This window comes from Vanessa atalanta, chromosome 19, assembly GCF_905147765.1.
Source record: "Vanessa atalanta chromosome 19, ilVanAtal1.2, whole genome shotgun sequence".
Classification (NCBI taxonomy): domain Eukaryota; kingdom Metazoa; phylum Arthropoda; class Insecta; order Lepidoptera; family Nymphalidae; genus Vanessa; species Vanessa atalanta.
The window spans coordinates 7,532,530-7,553,111 of NC_061889.1; the positions used below are offsets into that span (position 1 = coordinate 7,532,530).

General features: G+C 31.3%; 1 protein-coding gene across 2 annotated transcripts in view; it reads left to right on the forward strand.

Moving 5' to 3' along the window:
* LOC125071282 (inverted formin-2) overlaps positions 1–20,582 on the forward strand; it is an 88,481-nt gene that overhangs the window by 36,621 nt on the left and 31,278 nt on the right. For both annotated transcript variants that reach the window (XM_047681457.1, XM_047681456.1), the window contains exon 3: positions 17,077–17,104. The gene's annotated coding sequence lies outside the window, so the exon portion shown is untranslated. The remainder of the gene's footprint in view (positions 1–17,076; positions 17,105–20,582) is intronic.

Genomic DNA, 20,582 nt, shown 5'->3' on the forward strand with positions numbered 1-20,582 from the left:
ATGATATATTAAGCCGTATATAAATAGAAAGAGAAACAGATAAGAAAGGATCGCCTAGAGGGGGCATAACGTTTTTTCCTTACGTGTTGATTTCGAAAAACAAAAAACGTCTAAAATTACTGGACTGTTGTTATACCGCCAAACAACAATACTTAGTATTGCTGTGTTCCGGTTTAAAGGGTGTGCCTGTGCACAGGGGATATAACATCTTAGCTCCCAAGGTTAGTAGCGTATTAACGATGTTAGGAATGGTTAAAATTCTTACAGCGCCTTTGTCTATGGGTTATATATAAAATAATAATAATAATAAAGTCTATATTATTTTGTAAACAGACAGACAAGAGATCGGTCCGTTTAATCTCAGCCATTAAATCACCAGATTAATAACTTTTATACTTATATATCTACCAGTATTTTAATTTTGAAATACTTAAAGTTAAAGATCAACAGATACAACACAACTATTAAATTTTAATATTACGTTATTTATTACAAACTTTGAATATATAATTCGCGACTACCGCCTTATCTTAACAAACGATGACATGTGTTTTTTTTAATTGAATCAATTAATTATGTTTTAATTGGTTAGGTAGATTAATATGCATATTTGTGTTAATTAGCTCTCTTTATATTTATTTTTACATGTAATATAATAATCCATTATAAAACTATAATTGTTTTATATACATACATATATGCATAGACATTAGACAATGAGTAAAATCATTCTATTTTTTTCAGATAAAAAATTGTGTTATTTTTTTAGTCTCTATTAAAAGTCTGGGCCAAGTCTTCCAAGAAGACGACAAGCTTGAAGTCCAGCGAAAATCTGCTGATTTTCAGTAAAAATATAAAATAACGCCAAAATTTATAAATGTAAAATGTAAAAAAAGGCACGGACAACTGTGAGCCGTGGATGTTGTAAATTAAATAAAAAAAAGTCTATTAAAAATATCTGATATGATGGTTTATTTCTAATTTTCAGTACTTTTATATTTCAAAGTATTATTTTAAAAATTAGATGAAAATCCGTTTTCTCGGGTAAAATAAATAGATACAACTAAATAAATACGGCTTATCGTAAACGTCAAACAAGTTGAACTTCATGTCATTGAATTTAAATTTTGACACTGTTTAAGGGTACTTAACTTAATAAAGAATATTATCCCTCATCGAAATCTGACCCATGTAATTACATAAACTAATTATGTATATACATTAAAGTTATTTAAACAATACGTTACGCAGCTGCAGTATGAGTAACTCGTTGCAACGAACAAGTGATTCAAACAATATCGGGTTAGTACTTCATCGCACAATGAGTGTATATGACTCAAGCTTTCTTTTTATTTTATTTAAACCACAGTTATTTACGAAGAATCATATAACGTCATGCTTATGTTTAATTACTGTAGTTAAACTATAGTTAAATATAATTAAGCATACAATAATATATTTTTTCATTTAAATCATAATTGGAAACGTTTAAGATGGCCATCCGATGGTCAGTGGTCAGTGGTCACCTTATTTTGATAACCATAAGTATATCTCGACAGAAAAATTAAGGAGTGAGTTGGCTATCATTGTAAGATTTATTTTGACAGTTTAAAAAAAAAACGTACTATGATAAAATGCTTTACTTAATATTATTTATATTTATTTGCTAAATCACTATTAACAAATAAATAATTACAATAGAACAGTTAATCTGACAAATTCTCAAGACATTATTTAACTTTATTAACATAATATATTTTTTCATCCAATCGATAAATAATAAAATTCAAACATTGAAAAATATGGCTTTGTTTTAATTTTTATAGCAATTAATTTAGTTGCTAAATTAAAGATTCAACCGTATTAATAATATATCGTAATATCAAAACATCAGATGAACGATGCTTAAAGCTTAATCAGATTATCTGCACGAGTTAAACTGTTGTTAACTATCAATTAGCGCCATCTATTGGTATTAGATTAAATAGAAAAAATAACACAGCTTTAAAACTAGAGACCAGATATTTATGTAATAATACCTATGTTTATTATTACTAATAATTTCTCGTGATTTCATTATTGTCTAGAACATTTGTTTATCAGCGACGTCAATAAACAATACTTAAGTTTAGACTTTTGCCTTGACACAAATGTTGTAGGCAGTTCGATGTAGGGCAAGCCCGTTTGGGTAGACCGTACTACCTACTCAACACATATTCTATCATCAAGCAAAAAAACAGAAAGACGCGAACTACGTTTCATACTATTTAAAGATACTATCGCGTAATCTGAAAAACAGCTGTGTATTATCTAATTCTTGCCTTGTTTACACTTCCTTACAAACCGACACCGCTAACATTATCATAAAAACACCAGAAACGTTCGTGACAAGCGTGTCGGTTTAACTAAATTCCATGAAATTATTCCGCCTTGCATAATAGAAACAACCATTGTTCTTTGAACTTTCATTCTCACATGCTTCTTCATAAATAATACTACAGGAAAGTTCATAATTGACTGGATGTATGACGTGTGATCCCTACATTTTCACGTCCAATTTGTGTTGAGCCGTTTTTGCTTAGAACTTTAAATGTGTTCGAATAAGTTAAGGGGTTCAATAAGAAAAGCTAGAAAAACCATTTTTAATAGAACTACAATATTATATGGTGAAATATCAGAATGAATAATAGGGTGAGTTCAAGTTATATTAGTTGACGTGGTAGTGTTATGCACTTAAGCATGCGTTCTGCAACTAGGTATTTATCGCGATGAAAAGCTAGACACGCGGAGATGGAATAATAATTAGTGGAGATCGACTAAGCAACTGTTTGCGGTTGTTGTTGTAACATTAATTTTAATTTAAATATGTTTTGCACAAAGTACACCGTAAAGTAATGTAAAAAACTGGAGCATTACCCACTCAGCTCCATTGTTCTCCATGGGTCTCCACTACTCTCTTGCCCAGGGCCTTCTTACCTTTGTGGTCCCAGATCCTGCAAATCCATACAAGTCCTGAGAAGTTAAGACGAGTTAGAGTAACAGACAAACAGATAAACAGGCACGTAGTTGGAGAGCATAAAATTACAAGTTCACAAGTCAAACCTCATATCTTCATGTGTGTAATCAAATGAAAGTTTGAAGGTTAACATTCGGAGGCTGACGAGAATATTGTAGGGAGTCGATAGCTAAATGATCGGTCACGCTGGTTGTGCAACCGTCGCTACTGCGGGATTACAAACCTATACTTATTATTACACGACGAATAATTGCCGTTTCGTAATAGTCCTTACTATATGAAAGCAGATATGTCCTGCGTTCACATTTTAACGCTTCAAGATATTTTGTATTGTTTACTAATAATAAATTAAGTAGAGTTAATAATTAATAAAATTAAATTTATGTTACTGTCTGCAAACGTTCTGTTGTTTTAAACCACGGATCTAGTAAGATTCTGAAGAGGTTTGTGCAAGCCTACCTGTTTAGGTAGGACCTACTCATCAAATATTTAGCCGCCAAACCGTAATACTAAATACTAATGCGTTTCCGCTTAATGGATGAGCGAGTGCAACTGGGATAAAGAATACTGTTAGTGGTCTCAAGGTTATTGGCGTATTGATTTATATCTTATAGTGACAATGGATGTGGTAACCACTTTAATTGTAGTACTTAATTGTTTGGTTAACTGAATGTCATTTAAGCTACTGAATGAACGGCGCCACTTGGTTAAAAGGCTAGGCTATGAACTGCAAGATATATGTGTACTAATTAATTCCTAATTACTGTTACATTTGTATTTTCTAAAAAATAAATTTGAATTAATTTCATCGTTCTATTGTCATTGCGTTACAAATATTCAAACAACATAAGTACATCTTTCGTATTTATAAATAATAAATTTCAAACAATAGTAGTAGTTTCATGTTTCAAACGTAATATGTTGTTTCTTAATAATATTGTAAATGCGGAGCGTATTTGCTGGTTTGTTCTTTATTAACGTAAAAATTCAGCAACTGATCGATATGGTATTCATAGAAATTACTCTATGGGCCATAGAGTATCATCGGACTTTTATTGAACGAACAAACACAAAATTAAGTTTATAATAATCTAATCAGTAATAATATTATTTATATGATATAACACTTAGATAAAATAAACACAAAAAAAAATGCAAAATCTACCGTCTGCAATTCTGAATTCTAAGTCACGTGTCTTAAAAAATAAATATATATACTTTACTTTGACTTATAGTAACTACATTTTAGACTTAATACAATTATGTACAAAAATAAATGCAATGCAACTCAAAACAAAAACCTCTGAGTTTCCTTAACCGTTTCATCTCAGACCCGATGGTAGATTTTAGTCTGTCAATAAGCAAGTGTAACAATTCTTTTATAAACGAAGATTTTGACTTTGACTTCGCGTAAACAAATGACGATCATCATCGTTTTATATCGATCGAATAAGAAACTGAATCGACCTTGAACTTTATGCTTTGAATAATTGCGTAACTTGATTTAAAAAATAATATTTTCAAATATATTCAATAGTACTTAAAGTAACTTTTGAAAGAGAAAGTAAACGTTAATATTAGTTATACTGGAACATAATGTATGCAAATTTATGCCTTTTTAAATTTACAATACGAACTGTTTTTCTATAACGATACGTTATTTAAACAGTTTGAAGTATTACTCTGTAAAATGTGACATTTTAAAGTGCATTAAATATTTATTAACATATGACGAAAAACTTATTCAAATATGTACAGATGGAAATTAATAATCATTATTTTTCATATTATAATCGCGTTGAACGGTGGAACGAACGGTAGCTTCTCCATTATCATTCATTAACCAATCATTCAACAGCCATCTTGGAATAAGAATCAAAGAAACTTTAGTTTATACGAAGCTATAGTTGGCCAATTTATTTGTGCTTATAAATGAGATGTTTTTATTTTATGACTAACAGAAAAAACAACTAAACTAAACATTTTTTTTTTATTGAGTATCTAGTATAAGTAGTTGCAATTTCGACTGCTTTTAATTTAGACTATTGACGTGATGTTTCTTTTTAAGATACAATATATCGATAATTGAAAATTGCATTATAAAAAAATTAAAAAAAAAAAATATTACTAAAACTGACACTAGCGAATACTAGTTTGTATAAGGAACGTTTCGTTTCGAAATGTTGCGTTCAAATTCGATCTTCAATGATTAACACTAAAATGTTATGTAGGTACTCTTTTATGACCTAGATTTATTTTTACATTCGTTTACACATAAAACAATTTATTAGACTCTTTCGTCGAAACATGTGATTAAAACGATGCAATTGGAATCGTTGCACCAGAAGATTTGCTTAAAGACTATTACATTTAATAAGTATTTTATTTAAGTAATTCACAGTAACTAATATGTAGATTTTAAGAAAACGTCTAAATGTCTAAACTTTTGAGAGTATATAACTCATACAAACTGAAATATTAAATAGGTGTGAGCTACAGGTACAAGAGACACAGCATCCTAGCTACCAAGCTTGTTGGCGCATTGGCGTTGTTTCCATTTCTATTTAATAATAAGTATATGGATGATCATGACCACACCCTACCAAGACTAGCATTTGCCCGTCCGCCTACGTATATAATAAGAAAGAAAAATCTATATATATATATCGAAACCAGCATTGAATTAAGCTCCTACCATTACCTACCACACCTACCCTCAAGCAGTGTGAAATTTTTGAAAAAAAATTTTCTCCAACTAACAAATATTTATAAATTGTTGCTAGAATTTGTTTATTGCCTCGATATTGCAATTTTCGCTTAATTACACATACAATATTTACAAACACCATAAACACTGTCCGAGGCATGTTAATATCTAAACATTGTGAAAGTGTCTGTTTGTTTGTGCCGACCGCGTGACCCTAATGACCTTCACAGTCCCACTGAAGTCGAGCTACCGTGAGAGGGAACAGACGAATGCATAAATTCGAGTAAACATGTATTATAACGTCAATTGACTAGAGTTAATATTACCCAACTTAAATGTCCACTAATTTGTTTGGAATCATAAATCAAATATTGTAGTAATAGAGCGGTTCTTAGTTGTTAATGCTTTTGTGATAAAACTTTAAACTTCATTGGGCACGATGAAAGTAAAATTTCAAGGTCGAATTTTTGTAACGTTTCTATACGTAACGTCTGTGTTCTACGTTTCTATGTGTATGTGTTCTACGTGTGAAGCGTTTTAGTGTATTTTTTCATGTGTAATATTACATACCATATTACATGTGTAATGATTGCATGCCAGTTAAATGTGACGTTTGAATGCAACTTTTATAAGTATCATTTACGTGGCATCTTTTGGCTAAGCAAAAAGTTTCTGATGAAGAATTGCTTGTTTCTTTCACATGTATGTAATATTCACATACTCCAATTTTCGAAATCGAAATAAAAATAAATAAGTAATTGATATGTCACATGATCAAAGAGTTGGAAAAAGAAAGAAAAGAAGAAAGACTATACAAAGAAGATAAGAAAGACGATATAGATTGCTTCGACTCCTATCGAATGCATTTGTCTAACCCCGGACAATTTTTAATCACTTAACCCATCTTCAAGTCTTGATCTTACATATCTTGGTTATCGTTGCATTTTAAAGAACAATCATAATTTAAATTAGGCTAAGAATGCCCAGTATCGACCTTGTAACGCTTTGAGCACAACTCAACTTCACATGCACTTAATTTGAGCTTAGAATTAAGTTCATGTTACTCTGCCATTCATTTCTCTACTAACGAAATGGACAGCGCATTGAAAAAAGCTCTAATTCTTTTCCTCGAAGGAAGAGGAGATTTTTGCCCAGTGTTGGGACATTTAGATTTACTTCACTTATTACATTAGTATGCCAAACAAGATTGTTGTTCCGCTATTATTTAATAACTAGTTGTTAATGTAAAAAGCAAACATTCATCTTATTACCAATATAGAGTTATTGAAACTTGTACATATTTTTTACATTAAATGAAAAAAAGTATGTTAGTTTTACCTGTATGAGAATCACATATTGAACAAATACAGAAAGTCGATTTTAATCTACTTCCCATTATGGTAAGACTTGAAACCTGCTAAGAATATGAATTTCGGACGACAGTATAATACTAGGGTAAAACTCTCGAATTTGGGTATATTTGGTATCTTTCGAAGAGTTCCGTACATTTCACTGGTAAAATAGAGAGTTTTAGTATGGGTTATAGTGATGATGACATGATCAATGACTGGCGGAAGTATAGGAATAGAAGACGATAGGAATCTCTTCGAATCGAATCGAATACATTGTAATCGTCGATACGCAAACATCGTATCGAAATTCCGCGATAAACGAGGACCATGTATACATATATCTGCGCTATTTTTCTTTTGTGAAAAAGTATTTTCATCCTGTAATTTGTCACTGTCAATTACCTAAAAACTACGGAACTTATCGGTTTGAGACTATGACCAAACGACGTGGAATCGTCCGTAGATGGTTATACGAGTCCTGAGTACCATTCATTGTCTGTTTTATTTTTGTCTGGAAGAGATAGCTGGGAGCAATAAGACCGCCTTGGACTTATATTCATTGTACTATATTCCAATATGAAGGTGATCTGTGTCACATCTAGATAGAACTTGTATCGACAACCATATTCGAGACTAGCCAACTACGCAGAACATATTATAGTGGCCAACTCTTTATTCTTGCACTTCTTTATTCTTGCACAATTTTCACACTCCTGGCTCCTACAGGTTGTCGACCCCAAACCCATTAACTTTTTAGCCCAGGAGTCTGTGTTCTTATAAATTTTAGTATCTAGAACAATGAAGCAGTCAAAATGTAATTATATTTATTCTATGACTAATGAAATAGAATGAAACGTTTTATTGGTATCAATCAAAACGCTACGGTCAGAGGCATTGACCTCAAATCTGTATTGAATTACATTATAATTGTAAGACTAGTGACGTGCGACGAGGAAACTGCCACTTGACGTTTTAGGGCTGCTGATGTAGAGAATTTGTTTTTATTTTTAACGAATATGCTTAATATTTAATATATATATATTGATAGATACACTTGATACTCTTTTATCTTTAAAAATCTTTCTATAATAAGGCGGCCATATTACTTAGTGATGATTTCTGACATACAATTTTTAAGTGGGAATTATACAAAGAATAATACGGACGATATAAATTAAATCGTATGTATTTATACATATTACGTATATACGAAAACATATACAGTGCAATTCCACATGAATACATTCATACATATGAATTAAAGTGAATAATATATTTGAAGGGCAAAATAGTACAGATGATAAATATCTGTCTTTTACCACTTAAACCGCTGAACCGATTTTTTTTTTTTTTACCGCTGAACCGATATGAACCGATATTGATGAAGTTTGGTATGGAGTGACGGTTTGTGTGTTATAGGTAAAGTTTTATGAATTTCTCGGGTAAAGTCGCAGGTTCAGCTAATATATATAACATACATAGTCGTACTGACCGAGTATCGAACAGGACAACAAATTTTGAAGGGCGGAAATTAGCAGCCAGATGACATTATAGAGCACAGATGTATTGGCAAATACATAACGATCTCATAATTCGACGGAACCACGATCTACATAAGTAAATAATTATACATGACTAGCGACCCGCTCCGGTTTCTTAAGGGTGCAATTTTATATATTTTATAAGCTCACAGACCCTACTAGAAAACCCGCTTAAACTGCTAAAGGGGCATAAACCTAACATAAACCTAACCTAACTTTTCTTCCCGTAAGAAGCTATTACAGAGCATTAGGTAAACTTTAAAAATAAATATGAATGAGATAGGTAAAGTCGTTTTTTAAGTTATAGGGACTTAATTATATTTAAAATGAATACTATACTTAGTCAAGGAATGTTACAAAATTCAGGTTTTTCTTTTTTAACTTAAAGAATAGAAACATAAATAAAGCAAAGTATTCTTAGCTTTACCTATATACCTTTTATTCTGTTAATTCTATATTTTTTAAGTATATGTCACATATCTTAGATCCCATACTTAACGGCACATCGACCATATGAGTAGTTTATAATTCTAAAGCGACCGCATCTATTGGCAAAGTGGATAACTATTAGAACATTAATCTCTGTCGACTGTCCGAAAATATTTATAAAAATTTTTCGTCAACCCTGCCGTACGCGTATGAATAAATATGGAAATCGAATTACATATAACAGTTCGATGATGCGTCAGTTTGTTAAATGTACCAGTACCCTTATAACGCCTTCATTCCTGTTGCCATTGTATGATACACATGGCTTAAATATCAACGCTATTGTAAGTCTTGTATGCTTTCTTATATATAAAGGAACACTCTGTTAATATCCCACTGCTGGGCGATGAGGTTTGATGGATAGTTTTCTCAAATATTTTCTACCACTGCTGATCTCGAGAGTAATATAATTAAATTAATCACATAAAAGTTCACTATTGCTAAGGCAAACTAAGGTATGATATACATACATATAAAAATTTAATTTAACTTTACTGAGATACTATGTAATTAAAATGGTGGAAAAGAGTAATCTATTACCGAAACGTTAGTAGCTTTATATCTAATTCAACATTGTTACATAACGATTCAAAATTATTTGATAAAATCAAATGAAAAGAATTTATTCAATATAGAAGCATCAAACTTACCTATTGATTTTTAAATTAAAAACTACCATCATTCATATGAAAATACATTTATATATCTCATTGGGTTTGTTTATTTATCCGTTTATTTTGTGTTTCTGTTTATGAAATGACAAAAACGTCGTTCAATTTGCATTTTCTTAAAGCGATCTATTGTTTGTGACCTTTGATCCTGTGTTTAAAATACAAATACATATTTAAATACAAAAAAAATATCTTTAAGTTTATTTTACTTAATGTATCCCACAGAGTTGCTATCAATCTATTTATAGATATATATGTATATAATATGTTTAATCTTAAAACATGAGGTTTGAAAGTGCTCTTAAGAACCGTCTCGAATAATTTACCCGGGCGAAATTGATAAAATTTTACCGATAGCACACAAACAGTTACCCCTCATTTAACATTAATTGTTATCCTATTTGTTTATCTGGGATTCGAACTATTTCCATAGGAAATTTCATCTAAATCGGTTCAGGCGGTTTAAGCGTGAAAGGGTAACAGACAGACTTACTTTATCAGTATAAGTTGGATGACGTATATTTTAGAAACTTACTTATATTTAATTTATTTATATTTAATACTAGTTGTCGCCGCGGCTTCGCTCGAGTTTTTGGGGGTTAATTGTCATGTGTTAAGCAAAAAACGTGCTTTGGAGTTAAAGTTTGATTCATACCAAATTTTGTCAAATTCGGTTCATCGGCAGTGAAAGAGCGACAGACAGACAGAGACAGAGTTACTTTCACATTTATAATATTGGTATAGAAATATGTATTTTTATATAGATATATATATTTTTAATATAATTATTATAATTCCAATATAAATTTGCTTTTTAGCTGAATGTATACAAAATTTGCTTATTGTAAGCGCATCCAATTTCCATCATACTCGGAATCAAACCTGCAACATCTGTTTATTTTTTTTAAATTCTATGGACTGGACAGACGGTCCAGGCCGCTATATGTCTAATAAGTAAAGATAATAATTGACATTACTTAAACATTTATTCAACTTAGCAGGAAGTTAAGTTGAATGGAGCTCATTGTCACTTCGCATGTGAATATATACTTGTTTGTTGTTACAACTAATGTAAAGCATATAACATGTGCTTGTTAATGCAAGAGTGCATGTCAATTTGTTTGTAAACACGTTTAAGAGTTTAAATTGCGTAAATGTGATTTTAGTTGCAACATACTACGCTATATACCATAAAGCTATAATTGTTCAATAAATACCTCTCAAACTTCACAGATTTTTCTTGAGTGAGTTTCGTGTTTTTTTTACAAAAAAGCCTTTACTCATTCGAACGAAGAAGCAGTAAGGATAAACCAACTTTAAATTACGATTTTCTAATAGCTCTACTACATTATGCAATGAAATAGTTCTTGATTTATAAATCGTTATTTGTTATGCTATTCCACTTAAATATTAATAATTTTTTTTTATGATATCGGTAGGCGGACGAGCAAATAGGTCACCTGACATTATCTGGTCATTACCGCCCGTAGACAATGGCGCTGTAAGAAATATAAACCATTCCTTAAATCACCAATGCGCCACCAACCTCGGGAACTAAGATGTTATATCCCTTTTGTTTGTAGTTACACTGGCTCACTCACCCTTCAAACCGTAACGCAACAATACTGAGTACAGCTGTTTGGCGGTAGAATATCTGATGAGTAGGTGGTACCTACCCAGACGGGCTGGCACAAAGCCCTACCATTAAGAAAATATATATTATGCACCACAAACACGGTTTCTTATATACAAACACATCCACGTGCACAATAAGATGTACATGCACACACACGCACTTATAAAAGCGTCAAGCGCTTCGTTTATTAATTTGCAGTCATTTATTTGTAAGTTGTTAAATACAAAAGTCTGCAATGTTAATTCGTAAATATGTGATATCACAGAATAGGTCTGTCAAAAATTATTTAAAACAATCACGAATTTAAAGTCAGTAACAATAATATTAACATACAATGAAGCGGTCGAAACGAACTGACGGACAAATTGATTAAACACAATATCGTGTTAATGAATTAACATACGGTTTTATAGCGGCCTGCGGACATTTTGGTTGCTATTTGGCTCTCGTTTCGTACCATGGACTATTGAAAGCGCTATAAACGTACAATAACAATAGTATTTAAGTACTCGTCTAAGTCAAGTCAAAGTCACAATATTTGTTCAATATAGAAGTATAACACTTGCATATATATTGTTATAAAAATACCAATGTTCGAAATATAAATACTTCAGATGTGAGAAACAAAACTCCTTGATTTTTTTTTTCTCTATCAATTGTTTGTTTTTATAATGGCCTGGGGGTTTTTGTTCCCAAGTCGTGTAGTAAAAAAGACGATTCTTCTCAATGACCTATGACACACAAACGTTCAAAGCCTTTTTTATTCAAAATTTATTTCAGGGATTTAAAAAAAATACTGCGCGTACTTATTTTCCTTCTTAGAAAGAAGTTAAATTTCTTCAGTATAATCTACTTATTAATAAATTATTATTGTGATAAATTATATTTCTTCTGTTTTCACCACAATTATGAAACTCACTCTCGAAAAGCATTCATTGTTGTCTATGACGAGCGACTTGGCATCTAACTTCCTCGTGTAGTTTTTCTGTGCGCTTATCATAAGGCCTCATTATTTTATACGCGCCAAAAGAAGTGTAGTTTAAAAAAATTAAGAATTAATCGCGAACAGAAACTTTGGTAATATCGTGCCGAATAAATGTTGTTTATCTTGAATTTTGTTAATTTATAACCTGCCTGCGAATAATCTCAGATAATATAGACCAGTTATTGTCTCTGGGAATGCTGTATTTGAAAGCAAATTACAATGTGCTTTGCGAAATTAGTTGATTTTTTATTAAGTTTTTCATTTAAAATAGGTTAGTTGTTTTTTTATGAGACTTAAATATAAAATCGAATAAAAACTTTTTATCTATTTAGTTTTTCTTATGATCACTATTATACTACAATAATAATATGTTTGTATGTGTTGTAGTGCCAAGTACAGACTGGTACTGAAATTGTTTTGGCAGTAATATCTAAATAACTTCAATTGGTCCTATTTACTAATCATGAACCTCATGATTTACTGTTGAAAATATAGCCACAAACATATATGTTTAGTTATGTTTACAAGTATAATAACAGAGACAAAACACATAAAATAGTAGCAAAAAGAAAATAAAGCGTATTCAGCGGCTTAAGTTAGCAGCAGTAAAAATATTTACAAGCTGACCATCTAAAGCTACCATCATTATCTATGATAATATTGTAAACGCGAAAGTAACTCTGTCTATCTGTTGCTCTTTCGCAGCCAAATCACTGAACCAAGTTTGATAAAATTTGGTATAAAACAAGCTTGAACTTTAAGGACCTAACACCTGACGCCTAACCGCAACGCTAGCAAAGCCGCGGGCGATAACTAGTTCTTTATAAAAGTCAAATAAAACAACTAAAACAATAAATATGTGCAGTACAAATAAATGCATTACTAAATGAGATAAGCGTAGCCTTTCATCATCCAAGTTTCATAATATCTGGACCGCCTTCCTGTTATCATTACAAGTTTTGAATCTGAGTAATATTGCGTCTCTGATAAGAACTAAAATAGGACATTGAACTTTATTGTGATTCGTTCGAGACTTGTAACAAATCCAATTTTATAGAAGAATAAGTATTGTTCGTCAAATAAAAACTACGAAATCGTCTGATTATTTTTCATTGGCATGTCTGGGTACGTACTCGTCACATACTTCCTTGCCAAACAGCAATATTGAATATTATTCTGTTCCGGTTTGAACGGTGAGTGAGCCAGTGTACAGCCACTAAACGCCCAAGATCTCAGTTTCCAAGTTTCTTCCAAGTTTATTTAGTAAGCGAATTGGCGATTTAAGAAATATTTTACGTTTTGGGCGGTGGTGACCACTCACCACTAGATAGCATACGCTTGTCTAACTACATTATAAACAAAAAATAGTTTTAGGAATGATTTTGTACGATTCAAAGTCCGAGTGTTCAAGTACAGACGGAACATTTGTATACATTTCCGCTTTTCGTTTATATTTAATCTCGTTAACGTCTACATATTTAAGGTCTACGGTATTTTAGATATAACATATGTATATGTAAATATATGCAATTTGTTTGAAGGATACGTTCTTCCTTTTATTTATCTTTTAAGGTAGCAGATTGCGTTACCTTACAGTGGAGGCCAAGATGTTGCCTTGTAGTTGTTATTCTAAACGTAATTATGCTAGAGAGTTTTCACAATTATAACATCACATTCGGCCCGAGATGGCCCAGTGGTTAGAATGCGTGCATTACTTAGCCAATGTGCGGGTTCAAACCCAGGCAAGCTCCACAGATGGTTATTTATGGGTGAACACTTACCATCAGGGACGAAAGGACCTATTTTTAAATTTAAAAATATGGCTGTATATTGCTGGTGACTTGATTTTGCTCTTGATTGTGTTGAGAAGTTCACGGCTCAAATTCTCTTAGGACATCCGCGGGTTGAAATAAAGATGCGTACCGTGGACAACTACCAGTCCAAAGTTTATTATAATTATTATCGTAATTGATTGACTATTGAGACTTACATTACTCTTAATCTGATATATGAATATACAAGTATCGTTAATGCATAATCGAATATTACATAAAATATATTATATTATTAAATATGAATATAGACAATTTAATAACAAGAGGCGGCCGTGAGACGCGTTTTTGACCTACATGTCCACATCTGGCACTTTATAAAGACTATGTGTTCTCTTCCACAGAGTAAAAGCTATATTAAGATATAATTATAAAACAACGTAAGATATTTTTAAAATATAAAATCGTTAAAATGTTCTTGTTACATAACATGTTATTTTAATAATAGTAATCACACCTACTAAAAATATATATACAAATAAACCAGTATTACCACGTGTCTATGGAAAGACTATCGCGTCTGTGGTAAAGAGGCGGCCATTCTGATTAAGAAGATATCGGAAAGTCACCAGCGCGCCATGTTAGCTAATAATAATAATAATAAATATTCGACAACATTACATACATTACTTTGATCCCAATGTAAGTAGCTAAAGCACTTGTGTTATGGAAAATCAGAAGTAACGTCGATACCACATACAACCAGACCCAAGACAACATAGAAAACTAATGAACTTTTTCTACATCGACTCGGTCGGGAATCGAACCCGCAACCTCGGAGAGGCGTACCCATGAAAACCGGTGTACACACTACTCGACCAAGGAGGTCGTCAAAGCTGCAATTAATCATCTTTTGCTTAATTACTAGAAGATTAATATGTTTGTTAATAACCGTAACTGAAAAATTGTAATACTTTGTCGTGGAAGGGTATGTTTAACAGTTTTGTTAATTTCACATACATATGTACTATGACAGTATATCTAGACATAATTAAACAAAGCCTGCGCCTTTATATTTTTAAATGTAGTTTATTCATCATTTGTTGCGTATTTAATGTTTATATAGCTGTCACTGGACACAGACTTTATACTATCATTAAGACAGTCTCTGTTAAACAATTTGCTTTTATGTTTAGCATAGAGTTTAAACATAGTCAATACTGTATACCAACAACTCATAAATGTCCTCCTCCTGGATAAAAGTCTCCTTTACGTTAAGGAGGTATTTGAGCTTATTACATAACAGTAGCCCAGACCAGTGAAGTCTTTAATGTCCAGCGAACCGGCTAAATTATAAACGATAATAATAAGTAATAATTTCCGGATTTGAACCTGTAATCGGTTAAGGTCCAAGTATCCTACAGAGCGATCATACTAGTTAAACTTTCATTTTTATGGCAAACACGTTAAATATAAAACTCTTCATACTTATTTAACCTACTTTGCCGCAATTAGAGGTACAAATTAAGCGGAAGTATTTATTTGATGTCTGTCTGTTTGCTTCGACCTAGTAAACTTGAAGGTTGTATTTTGCATATCATCCGTATGTTTGTCTGTACAATGTCACTTGTATAATTCGTGTTTATTTTTAATTTGTTTTATCTAACATAATGTAATATGCATGAATGTATTATGTACATTTTGTAAATTTAATCGTATACAATAAGTTATATATTTTGATTATATATTGATCGTGTATCCAATAACTTTTATGATTATTATAAACAATTTCACATATCATTTCACGATCGTATTCTGCGGTGAGTTTCGAGCTTATTATTACAGAATCTCATCTCATAAATCTCTTTGGTAGACCCCTTCTACTTCTAGTTGCTCTTCGACGAGAATGACTGTCTCGTAATTTAATCTTATATTTATGCTTATTAATATACTTCTGATATTAATTGCAAGGATAACGTAACATAAAAAAATATAAAGCCCAATTTGTAACTTAGTTAAAAATAGGTGATTACCTAATATTACACTTTGCTCACCAAGAATCATGCAGATAAGGAAAATTGGTGAAAGTTTCGTAAGTCGTTGTATCCAATAACGTTGGAGTTAAGATAAGCAGAAAGTAGATTTTTGGAGAAATCAGTTCAACAAAACATAACGAGAACATTTTTGTAAAGTAAAGTAGGAAACTATAAATGTTTTACTTGTGAGTTGAGGACCATTTGAGGAGTAAGATGGAAGCTTTTTCCACAATGCTGTTCCAATGTGGATTGATGGATGTGGCAGGTTTACAAGACATACAGATTCTATTACGATGTTATCCTTCAGTACCAAAACCGAATGATAAATATATATTGAGCACATTAAAATTCAGTGGTACTTGCCCGGGTTCAAACCCACAATTTGGGGATGGGATTCGGATCTTCTAGCTACTGCTTTATCGCAGTTCTCATCAACGTTGTTTTACAAGTTTATATTTGTAACAAATAAGTACATAGTACATATTAACAATCATCACCATCTTTTGGTCTTATACCATTTTTTATTTTGGCCAATAGACATTGGCATCGAAAGAAATATTAACCATTCCTTGCACCAAAAATTGCACCACCAGCTTTGGACTGACTTCTGACTGGACTGAACTTCGAATCGAGACACAAAAATACTGAGTATTGTAGTTTGGCGGTAGAATACGTGATGAGGGGTAGTATCTCTTCAGACGGGCTGGTACAAAGTCACTAAGTTACAGAGAATTTGAGCAGAATATTATAAAATATTCTTCAGCGAACTTGGGCAGCTAGATCAGGCTATGCGTATTTTTTCAAAATAAATTATAATATTATTTTAAATAAATGACTGATTCAAGATTAATGTGTTTTTTTTTTGTTACAGACTATCTCTGGGACATGATATAATATAGGTGAGTACAAAAAATAACTTAGAATACAAAGTTTCTAAACAAAGTATTCATTCATTCATCATTCATTCAAACATACTATATTAAATTCCACACATATATTTACATTTGCTAATGAATAAAGCTTATGATAGAAAAATAATAAATAAATCTATACAGGCTTGATACACGATAAACACAGCGAAATAATAGTTGTTTTTTTTTTAATGCAAAATGTATCCAATTAATATCAGCATATTTTCAACAGCAAAATAAATTACCACAAAGTTTGCTGGTCGTTCACAATTGAATCAATAACCGATGTTAAAGATTTAATTGACGCAATAGACTAAGTTCTACTACTATTTCATAAACTATTTTAAACCTACTTGATTTTTCATAATATAATTATTTTTAAACCACTAAAATATGGGTACTATACAAGTTGTCTAAAATATAAGAATTTTTAATTCAAATAAAGATATACATATATTACTAATAGAAACGAATGCGCGACTGATACCAGCTATTTGCGAAGTATTTTGGATGCTATTACCCTGGAAAGGAAGCAATTTTACAAGCGATCGATTATACGTCGGTGATTCCATAGAAGTAGTAATGTTAAATTTGACAATCAATAAGTAAATGTAATGCTTCTATATTGATTAAAGGAATTTGATTTGATTTGAAACAATCTTTCTTCAAACATAATATTCTCTCTAGATGTTTTTTCAACACACGATTCAACGAAACTAAAAGGTGCTAAGAAACAAAACAAATTTAAAATTAATCCTTAATTCAAACCAAAAGATAAGTATCAAACTGTTTCGAATAAAGCTGGATTGATCGAAATATTTAAAATAGCTCGTTACAATTTATACAACTTGACAGGAATTCCATTTCATTCCAACTTGCAATGCTGAATAAAACAAACATCAACTAATATGATATCCTTCTTTTGTTATAAATGACACGTTACTCGAGCGTGATTGATATCTAACATCAATGTTTAACTACTTAAATGGTAAATCTACGCATTTCTCGCCATAATTACACACAAGGCCCCCTCCGCCATACCTCAAATGGTGTTCACTCCATAATTGGTCATACCATGCTTCCTACATTGAAGATTGTTGGTCGAGACAAAGGCTCCGGGTATCCTTTTAATTTTTGCAACGCCATCTGGTTGGATGACAAATTTAATTTTTGGCAACTTTTGCATTGAAGAACAGCTGTGACAGAATATTTAAAGTTATTTGTTACAAGGAAGCGATCGTAAGTATGTTATCGTTTGAAAGCTGTTATTTATCCGATGAGTTAGATTAAACTCCATAAGATTGAGACACACAATGCTGCGACTATTAAATTTCATAAATTTCATGACTCAACCCCTAAACGGTCATCATACTTACGTAAATGTCTGGGCAAGTTCTAACTTAACTTCAGGTCTATAATGTTCTAAAAAGTACAAGACAAAACTTGATCTAAGTTAAAGAACACATTTGATATTTATTTCAAATAAAATTAATTCAATACCTATGATTAAATATATTAATGACAACATTAATCAAAAATTTATTTTATGTCAAATACGATATTACTTGATATTACCTGTAAAAAAAGCGTCCCTTGAATTTAATTATCAAATTGCATATCTATTTTGTTGTACGTACCAAATTGTATCAAGTTGCCATTTAACTTACTTTGTAGAAATAAAAATAATAAACAGTATACGGCTTCAATGTCTTGTCTACTTCTGAATGTCGAAAGATAAAAACGTTTATAAGCACGCCCTTTAGTTAACAATACTAGGCTTCATCTGCCTATTAAGGTTTAGGTTTAAAAAGTAGTCTATATCCTTTCTTGGGGTTCAAGCTTGCTTCATACCCAATTTATTCTTTGGTTTAGTGTTTTAGTTCTGAAAGCATAACAGACAGAGTTACCCTCGTTTATGATATTAGTATAGTTCCACAAATGACTGCGGCTTTGTTTCAAATTAAAATAGGAACACTAAATCAATTGTAAGTGTAATGGCGGATTACGGACGATAGTGTAGGTCGTCCACATCCGGTCCATGCGAATGCAACGCGCGTTCGATTCAAGTGTACGTTTCCGGTCATGTTTAGGGTTAGCTGTGATCTTGAAAATTTATCGTACTAATTAAAATATAATTTATTATATGTTTGTATATTTTTATTAGTCTTTAAACGAGCCAATATTATTAGTTACTTAAAATTTTTGATCTTTAACGAAGGTCGTGGTTTAAGAGAAACAGCCATGAGTTTCAAATACATGATATAAATATCGATAGGAAAACCTTTGTGTGATAATGAAATTATTGAATATTCACTAAAATTGTACTGCAGCAGTATTCAAAAGCTCCAAAACTTATCCTTAACATGAAGGACGAGTTACATATATTAGCAATGGGACACTTACTTAAACTTAAACTTAAGTAAATATTTTCATATTGTCAATGGGGGAAAAAGCTCAACCAAAATGTTACAATTCGTAAATGAGGTTTAGAGAATTTATTTTAAATCTCATTTTTCAAAAGTACCAGTACGGCGTTATAGCTTTTCTTTTTCTACTGAAGATATGTATACAAATATTATCTAGGTATGTATCATGCGCATTATATTTGATGGACATTGAAAAACCTCATTATTTAAGTTTATTCTTATATAAATATTAAGAAAGTCTGCTGTAGATATCTTAAGTATGATATAAATATCTAGTACTAACTCTTTTCTACCTACATATATATGAGTATATTTTGAATGTTCAAATGATATAATCGACTTCTATGCCATGAGTCCATTAGAGCTTAACAAGTATCGTAATATTTTCTTTCGGATCTACCACAAGACATCAAAACAAATAGTTGTATAAAAAACATAAATCAAACATGAAACTATAGGACTTGTATTTTAGTCACCTGTCCTTGTATCAATATATACATAAAATAATGAAGTGTTAAATCACTATGAATTTTAATAACAGAGTCTAGTCAAAAATGATTAAAAGGAAAATAAAAAAAATTGGCTTGAAAATATACTATATCATAACATCACGCTACGACTTGGGCTAAGCAGAAATGCTTAACGTCCTCTACGTTAGATTAGCAAGAGAGAACGTGTGTTACATAATTCTTATTTTACGTATTTAAGACGATTCACGTCGTTAATTTTAGAGAAGAAAAAGTCCCTTTGAGAAGAACGGAACTAGACACCAATAAAAGTAATAGTCGAATCAAATCCAATCTAAACATTCTTTATTTAAAGCTCATAAAATCACTTTTGAATCGTCACGATACACACATGTGTACGGGATTGAATGTAAAGCTACCACCGGTTCGGAAAGTAGTTTCTACATAGATGAGCCAGTAAGAAGCTCAGTAGTACTCTTTTCCACCATATTCCTTACAGAAATTATGATAAAAAAGTACAATTAAATTTATCGTTATAAATTTAATCTTATCAATATCTTATACTGCTATATT